General features: G+C 36.4%; 1 long non-coding RNA gene across 1 annotated transcript; it reads right to left on the bottom strand.

Moving 5' to 3' along the window:
• Nucleotides 1-2,656: 2,656 nt before the first annotated feature.
• LOC119076204 lies at nt 2,657-3,191 on the bottom strand. The gene is made up of 3 exons (XR_005087573.1): nt 3,086-3,191; nt 2,795-3,012; nt 2,657-2,730 (listed from the first exon to the last, which is right to left on the bottom strand). It is a non-coding gene; the product is annotated as an uncharacterized LOC119076204 (long non-coding RNA).
• Nucleotides 3,192-9,058: the final 5,867 nt, after the last annotated feature.

Below are 9,058 nucleotides of genomic sequence, written 5' to 3'. Positions count from 1 at the left end.
CATGACAATTGTAATTTACTTTACACTCTACACAGCACGAAAACATTGAATATTACGTATCAAACGTTATCGGTTCTCTCTCAGCAGACCTTGCAAACATGTCTAGGGACGGAAACGATGTTTTGCTTAATAATGGAAATGTACACGTATACTGCAATTTCGTGGTTTCAAACCAAGTGATGCAAATAACTATTGCATGAAATACTGTACCCCAAGTACATCCTTAATTGATTTTCTAATCGTATTCAATCTTGAATTATTACCACAAATATACAAATTAATTCAATTTTATCTCTTTGACGTTCGTTCTCATTCCTAATCATTTTAAACTTAAGATACGGTAATACCGTAACGGTATCATGAAAATGCATTCTTGAAGTGTGAGTCCTTACCAAAAGTGGACACCGGTCGTTTCTATTTTAAGAAAAAACGTTTTGAATACATTTCAAGATTATTGTCGATTTGTAAGACATTTATCTCAAGTAGCCAAAGTAAACTTATGGGGGATCGTCTGCAATTTTTTCTTTTTGAAGAGGATTGTGAATGGGTTTCAATTTTCGACATGACGATAAGGAATTTACAAATCTTGATCGATTTATAACAATAATTAACACGTTGTGGGCGAATGGATATTAATTAGGCATGTGATGGAGAATTTGTGATTTATTACATTTACCTGACGAGGAATGAGTAATTTTGCTTGTTAAAACAAAGAAGGTTTCACATATAGGTCCCATAAGAAAGTGATAAACTTATCAAAAGACGTCAAAACATTCTTTTATTTTAATTTCAAAACGGAACCGTTATGCGCTACTGATGAGGGATGATAAGAAGTGGGGCCTAATTATATTAGTCAGTGAGTGAAATTTGGAAAATAATGCCTGTTGCCGGTAACCATCAACCAAAATATTGCATTCTTCCTCGATTAGAATCAAGTTTTCGAAAATCGGTTTAGCCCCGGGTTTAGCGCTGCCCAAGTCCCATGGGCAATTTTTTTTTTTTTTTGAATAACGCCGAGATCATTAGTCCGATATTCTCCAGCTACGAACTTGAACCCAAAAATGTTATTCCTACGAGCTCGTCAAACAAAACCAAAAGTTCAAAAATTGGTTCCAGATTTACTCAAGTTATCGTGCCATCAAGCGTTATCGGTATTTCTGTATTTTCCGTTTTTTTTTCTAACGTTTCCATACATTTCACAATATTGATCAAAGTGAATTTGAAGACGTATTTCCTGACGATTCTCCTTAACAGGCAAAGGGAATGAATTTCCCGATAAAAAGAAGAATTTGCTTGGCCGAAAAAAAACCAATAATTTTGCTGTTTCGAATGAATAAATTAGAGATGCCAACACGTAGGTACCAAATTGAAAAATAACGATAATAAGGGAAAAAATTATTATATATTACACACTTGTCACGAAGAAGTCGAGGCTTGCCGAGACTGATAGTGACAGGTGTGTACTCTATTTTATCACATAAGCGAAAACGAGACAACAACATAGTACTAAAGTGTAATTTTTGAATTATTCTTCTATTTAAGTAATTTTGACATCCGAACATCGCGCGTATGTGATAAAGTATATTACTATACAAGGGAAGGAATTTGATTCGGGCTTTAGCCCGAGGCACTTCTACTCATCGTGATACAAAATATCAAATTATTTCCCGCGTATAGTATGACTTTTTCCTATACGAAGTAGGAAAGACTTTTCCCTAGGGACGGAAAGACTTTTCCCTAGGGACGGAAAGTCCATTTTCCTACCCTAGTAAAGGAATAGTTATTCGTTCAACAAGAAAATGCAATTTTCAAGTTTTTCCTGAGGTAAACGCAACGTTTATAACAACAAATTCTTCCGAAGTTCCAGCGGATGGGAGAAATTTATTGACGCATCTCGAAAACCCAAATTCGTTACCGTGTGATTCACAAGAGTGACTAGAATTGTCATTTACACAACAAGGGATAAAACGATGAAAAGTATAGTTTTCATATGAATTTTATTGATCCGAGGCGTAGCTGAGGTCAACAAACACACGAAAACGAGACTTCATTTTTATCACGAGTTCTGTAATGAATTTTACTTGCTTTTGACGCCTAAACCGATTCTCTTGTTTTCCCTAGGTGTGAAATAAGCCACTTTTGACTCTAGGGAAAACAAAGGCATGTAAATGGTCGTCGAAAGTAAGGTTCGGAACAGGTTACGTTTATCAGAAACTGACCTGAAATTATCTAATTATCTGAAACTTGTTTTGACCTGAACCTGATTCTAAAAATTTTGACCTGACCTGCATGGACCTGAAACTGAAAGTGTTAGTCAGGTCAGGTAAATCAGGTCAGGTTTCAGGTCGACCGTTGGAAGCTTTCAGGTATACCTGAAATCTGCCCTGAAAGTTTTCAGAAACTCAGTTTCAGGTCAGGTAATCTTGAAAAAAATTACCTGACCTGACCTGAATTTTCAGATCGCTGCAATTGTTGACCGCGGTCAACCTATTCCAAAACTTAGTATGAAACAGTGCTTGAATAAAATGTACGTGTGTTGACGCATGTGGCATGTAAATTTACTTTTCATCATCGAGGTTATAATAGACCACTTTCGATCCTAGGTAAAACAAAAGCTTTTAAAATATATTTTTTTATTTTATCAAAAACATTAAATTCCACTCGTTGACACTCAGCGTTTCTTCGATTCCAACAATCGTTCACAGTTCAAACGTAATCTATTTTGCGTAGCTATATCAAAATTTGAATTCTATTAACACCAACTCGCTTCACAAATGTTCTAATAAAACGTTACCTCACAAATGTACCGATGCAGTTGAGTGTCTGCTACGCTACGCCAATAAGCATCATATCGACTTAAGTGAAAGATTTGTATACGTTGCGAAAGGTTCGGCAACGGAATAGGTTGTCCTGCGCCCCACGGAGGATTGGACGGAATCGGTTGATTATTTATGGACCAAATCCATTCGTTTCGGAAAATATCGAATTTACCACTCGTCCAGAATGTTGAGGCTGGTGTATTGACGACAATATTTTAAGTTTCTATCTTCGACAAAATCAAATGCAGATTTCTTGATTTCATTACCAAATCCATAATTTTCGAGCAACACTTTAAGAAATTCCCATTCTTCCAGAGTCTCGATACCAACTAGACCACCATTCGGTCCCAATATAATACTGCAATCGTCAGCTGCGCTGGACCACACAGTCTGTGGATAGAGATGATAATAATGCAATCGAAATGTCGAACGGTAGCAATATCGAAGGACTCACCGGATTAATGCTGACGTAGTAGTCATTTTCGTCAAATCTTTGGTCAAATTGAGTGGAATTTTGTACAGATTTCAATGAGCCGATATAGACTAGACCTTTCATTGAATGTTCGAAGCAAATTAATTAAGATCAAGGACACTTTGGAATTTCTAAATTTACCTTTCTCTGCGAAAGAACTCTGCAATACGTCTGCAGTTACCACAAATATAATTTGCAACAAGAAAATGAAGAGTTTGTTCATTTTCTGCGTTTTGTTAGAGTTTCCTAAAATAAATGAACCAAAAACTCGATTTCGACTAAGTCGTTTTATGACTCAAATGATTAGAATTCGTTCGAACAGTGAAATTTTAACGGTCGTTGTTATCATTCGAAACAGATAGAGATTAAACATACGATAGTCGGTTACAACATTGGTCAAGTAATTGAGTTATTTATGATTACAATTGACAAAATAACAGTTGTGAGCTGGGCTCGCTTCACAGTGATTCATGAATTGTAATGCATGACATTCACAGCATCCAATGTAATCTTCCTCTGTGGCATCCAAAGTAAATAAACACTTTAATTAACGCTCAGCGGATCACTAACATTATGGATCACAAGTTTCAAAGTCAAGAAGTCACCTGAAAGTTGGCATTCATAATTTATCTAATCCGCTGAAGCAGGCATGAGCGCCGCCGAAAATAAGCCGCCGATCAAGCCGCCGCCGGCCATTTTTGAGCAAGCCGCGCCGCAGCCGAGCCGGTGTCAAAAACACGGCTCAAGCCGGCTTGAAACGGCTGGAAAATGAAATAAAGATTTCGAAAGGTGAATGGGTGGAATAATTTTGAAAACCGAGATTCCTGTTGATCCTAAGCAGCTCAAGTACTTTTTGAATTTTTTTTTTCAAAATTAAGAAAATTTTGAAAATTTTCTTGAATTTTCATGAATTTTCCAGAATGGTATATTACGTCCTCGCTTCTAAGTTTGTTGTTTTGGCAAGTATGACCTTTGCGGAACGAGCCGAAGGCGCACAATCAGTTAATTCACAAATTTGAGAAAACTTTATCGATCTTTGCGAATTTTCTCGATTTTTTTTCTTTTCAATTTTTACTTGATTTTCGTGAGCTTTCGATTTCTTCTCGAAAACCATTTTCTTAATGAGTTAAATGAGTGTACCGGAGCATGATTTTCCATTCAGTTCAAGTTTTGAGGCAATAAAACTTGACGTGTTAGTGAACCTTAGACTTAGAGACTTGCTTGTAACAAGACCAGTTCCACTTGCACTTTGAACAACCTAATCTACCTACATTTTCGCTTTCCGTTCCGTACAATTTCATTTTCATGCTTACTAGTTCATTTTCCATGAATTTATCTAAACGTTTTTATTTTGAAAAAAAGTTAAAAGGAACCTCCAGCCGAGCCGTTTTAAGCCGGCTCAAGCCGATTTTTTCGCCGCCTCCGAGAAATTTTTTTCGGCTCATGCCTGCGCTGAAGGTTTGCATCAAAGTATATTAAAACTGACGGTGATGCAAACCCTCAGCGGATCAGAGAAATTACGGATCCCGAACTTCAGGTGAATTCATTTTTGTAATGTTGGCATTTTCTTGTGACTAAAGTTGTTGCTTCTACTAAGTTTGTATAGACTGTTTTGATCAGAGCGAGAAAACCGAAGACTAGTTAATTATAACTTGCCTCGGGGTACTTGTCAAAGTATTTGCTTCTCTTTCAACATGTTACGTTGAGAGCGAGAGCACCGAATACCAGTTCATTATAAGCAAAGTATATACACACTGAAGGTACCGCAGATCCGCAAAATCACGCGGATCCCTACTTTCGGGTGAATAACTTTCATAACGTTGGACACAAGTTAAATCGAGTAAAATTCACTTTGTTAGGTTGCATCTCAATACTTAACACAGAAAATCTTATACTGAGCAACGCAGTTCTGACAACATTATTACGCCAAACAACACAGATGCAACATTATAAGGACACCATTTTGTAATAATCAAGTTTCTTCCATTTTAAAAATGTCTTTAAACATGGTTATTGCAAAATGCTGCTGTAAAACTTATATTCACCCGAAAGTCGGGATCCGTATTTCTTGCTTTTCCCTGAGGGTCTGCGGTACCTTCAGTGTTTATATACTTTGATTATAAGTTGTCTTGGGGTACTTGTCAAAATATTTCTTTCTGTTTCATCATAACACTCTATGGAATCGAATTCACCTCTCACATTTGTTGCAACTTGACGCAACAAGTTCATAAAATATTACGTGCAATCTGTTTATGTTTACCTTTTTTCTCGTTAATGAAACGCGTGCGCACCAATACCCTCTCTAGCAAACAAAGTAGGAACATTAGAGGGTGCACTGAAAATAAAATCTACCAATTTTACCACAGAAAATGTTTCAATTAAAAAAAAATAAATGAAGTAAGAGCAGCAATGTCCTTAATTGTGTTGATAATACACTCGCGGAATTTTGAAAACCGACACACTTTCATTATCGTGGTTTACCGGTTTTTTGTGCATTTTGCATGTATTTTTATATGGCGAAATCAGAAACTCAAGTAAAACACAGAAACAGAAAATGTGTCGGTTTTCAAAATTCCGTGGTTGTATTACAAAAAAGTCAGTGTCAAATTTTTTCAAAATAAGGTGGTATTTTGACTGCGTTAAAACGAAGTTTGGTTGCTAGAGAGGTTATTGGTGCAACACAACGAAACTAAATTCACCTGTTGAACTGGTCCACGCTAAAGTGAACATTACATGGTAGTTTGTTCAGCATGTAATGTATTATTTTCGCGAAAGGCAAACTACTGTGTAATGCTCAACTTTCGCAGGGGGCAGGCAACTAAATATTTCGATGATACTTGAGTTTAAATTTGTGTGCGGCAATCTTTACTTTTGACTATTATCAGTATTTAAATGCATATAAATCACAGCGGTTAGCTTTGCGTTAAATTATACTTGTATCGTAAGTAGAAATTGGAAGACGAAAAACAAAAAGCTATCGCTGATCGTGAAGCCTGCAATTCTGTTTTTGTATATAGAAAAGTTGCAGTAGCTCAGTTATTTCTGTATTTTTTGAAGAGTTATAAATTCTCACCTTTGCATTATATGCTGAGAGTCTTCGCTCGCTCTCTCTGCGTGTGCGTGCCTCTCTCTCTAAATAATAGATTGATAGAGAAGTACAATCGAATCGTTTTCAAATGTTTACTTTCTCATACTCATAACTTAAACGATTCAAAGCAAAGCGCGCGTAATGATAGCTATTGTAATTTTGTTGTCGCTTATTCTCGCAACGAGTAGGAGTACTATATTCGCAACTGGTGACGAGAATGCCGGAAAAGGTATGGTAAACGGGATATAAGATTTTCGTTGACAATCAATTTTACAAAATGCGACTAGGATTCATTTACATCGGATCATTCCCGTCTGCGACACAGAATTTCGACGTGAACCGATATTACGTTAGTGGCAATCCTGTGAGTCAACGAAAAGGAGGAATTCGAAGAAGCGATTCATTAACCAATTTGAACATTATGTCTTGTAGACTATATGGTCAGCGGCAGAACTAGATTGCTATAATATGTTTGGACGGAACGGTGGATTACTTGCTATAGATACCATTGCCGAATGGGAATTTCTGAGAGTGGCCCTTGAAACATTCGGATTTGGTGCGAAACTCACCTATGCATCAATTGGGTGACCTTTACTGATTTTTATTGTATCATCATCCAGGCACAACATATTGGACAAGTGGCATGTATGATCATACAACATCGGTGTGGCGATGGTCATCGAACCAGCAACCAATACCACCGTATCCGCCATGGGGAGCAGGTTTTCCGAGCGGTCCAATACCAGCTCATCGGATACTCATTTATCACACCAATCGATATGATACGTTTTGGCAAACTGTGGGGGACACGCAGACTCATCGGTACATTTGCGAGGTAGGTTTTCGATCATATTTTACAGTTATTTTTGATATGATCGAATGTTGATTTTCTAGTTACAAACTTCAGTATGTTAAGGGAACGGTATTTGTACAGCAGTGTTCGCTCCACATTTGACCGGTTTTCTTTGTATGATTTGATTGTGTGAAAAATAAAATTTGTAAGAAATTTTTTGCTGATTTTCCATTTCAATGAAAATAATCCCAAGTCCAAAGTCAGACATAGCGGGCTCAAACTCACAGTGTTCGTTTTTTTTTCCTTCAAACTATCATTTAGTGCAGCTGCCAGGACAATTTTCAAAAAGTTCTTCGTTTTCAAACCTCGTCATATTTTTACCGATAAATATCAGGCCTGAAATACTTCTTTGTTCAAAGAGGGAATAAGAAAAGTTGGAAATTTTGGGTGTTGCTTTTGGCCAGAGAGTAGCGAGGGCCAAAATTCTCCCGACAAAATGCAGTTTCCAACTTTTTGCCAAGTTACACACAACGTTTTTCACAAAACGGCTATTCCATGAGAAAATTGCGTTTTCACAACGCAGGCGATAAAATAGTCATTTTCTCCACTCCGCTGAAACTTTTTCGAAAGCCTTTTTGTAAAAAAAAACGTTGTGTTTAACTTGGAAAAAATTTGGCAATTGAATTTTTTCTAGTGAATTGTGGCCCTCGCCCCTCTCCAGTGGTGAGAAAATAGAACTTTTCTGACTCGAACTGTCACTTTGTTTATTGTTTCGAAAATGGTATGGCGAAGAGATGTTTTCGTATCTCTCGGTAAACAAATAACTATTTTGAGATCGTGCTTTTCACTCACTACAAAATTTTATCAAACTGTTTACAAACTTGATTTAAAACGTTTCTACTTTAAATATGCCAAATCTACCACCACCAACCACAACAAATAATTGGAAATGAGATGGCCGAATTTCATATTTATTTAACAAAAAGAAGTGATTATGGTACACAACACACGACAACGAGTACACATTCCTTAAGCTTGATATCCACTTCCCGTGAGAGAGACAAAATTCTTTTTTTTAAATTTTTGCTTTGCTTACTTGACAGCTTGCTCTCTCACGCAACGTGCTACTGGTAATTATATTTCACCAAAGTAATTTGGATACTATTAAAATTTGAATTGGTAACAGTGGACTGTAATTCCACAAATTTTTCAGAGATTTTTCAGCCACTGGATCGTATGCTATTTTTCAGTCATTTTTCAACCATTTTGTACGATTTATTAAAAAATCCTTATTTTCCTTATTTTTCGCAAATTTCATCGACGGAAATCAAAATTAAGAAAAAAAATCGATGCGCGGCAAAAATGACAATTTTTATTATTTAACACAAAGAACTCTAATAAAAAGGTAACATTTGGTATCGTAGCTCATGATCGTTCCAACAAGACTGGTTTAACATTATATTTTTGTGGTTCCACACCACCTATCGGCTCGAGAGTCTCGAGTAGAACTATTTGATTTAACATATAAATCACCCTTAACATTGTCTCATACATGCGTCCTTATTACAAACAATTCAAGGTTTTAGCCTTATTTACACTTACTTCTTTCAAATTTATACTTTTATACTTTCACCAATTTATCATTTTTTCTAAATTCGAACGGGATAACAAACAACAGCTTTTGCAGTTAACGAGATCAAAATCTAATCCAGCAAGTTTTTAAACTTGAGGGTGGGGTCAAGTAAGAATTCATGCCGGAAGTACGTCTTAAATTTCAAAAATGTTGTCGCATCGAAAACTAATTGAAAACTGCCACCCTACAAAAACGATAGGTACGTCAAAATAAACAGTGATGCGCTATATTTTGAATTTTGAAGCGCACTTAC

This window comes from Bradysia coprophila, unplaced genomic scaffold, assembly GCF_014529535.1.
Source record: "Bradysia coprophila strain Holo2 unplaced genomic scaffold, BU_Bcop_v1 contig_232, whole genome shotgun sequence".
Taxonomy (NCBI): domain Eukaryota; kingdom Metazoa; phylum Arthropoda; class Insecta; order Diptera; family Sciaridae; genus Bradysia; species Bradysia coprophila.
This window is presented reverse-complemented; position numbering and strand designations above follow the sequence as displayed.